We start from the raw sequence: 511 nt of genomic DNA on the forward strand, positions 1-511 counted from the left end.
TTCTTTAGCATAAAAAATTGATGTTTACACAAATATTAATCTGCACAATATATTAGCGTGATTTCTGGAGGATCATGTGACACTGACTGGAGTAATGATGCTGATGTTTTGCATCACAGGAATGAATGACAATTTAAAACATTCAAATAGAAAACGGTTATTTTTGTAATAATATTACTGTTTTTACTGTTTTTTTTGTATCAAATAAATGTAGCCTTGGTGAGCATAAGAAACAATAAAACGATACAAATTCTTACTGACCCCAAACGATAGTTTATATTATAATATTGTAATGCCTAAATTCACTTGTAGCACTTAAAATGATTGATTTGAGTTTTTAAGTGCTTTATTTTTAATTTATTTAAACAAAATAGTGTTACATTTTCATATTGGTCATAGCATGAAAATAATTTAATAATTTCAGTTCATCTATATAAATAAACAACAACACCTCCACAAAGTGTGCCGTAGTATGAAAGGGATTAATCATAGTTGATTAAACTTTAAAAAA

Source organism: Sinocyclocheilus grahami, unplaced genomic scaffold, assembly GCF_001515645.1.
Source record: "Sinocyclocheilus grahami isolate Dianchi unplaced genomic scaffold, SAMN03320097.WGS_v1.1 scaffold1078.1, whole genome shotgun sequence".
Classification (NCBI taxonomy): domain Eukaryota; kingdom Metazoa; phylum Chordata; class Actinopteri; order Cypriniformes; family Cyprinidae; genus Sinocyclocheilus; species Sinocyclocheilus grahami.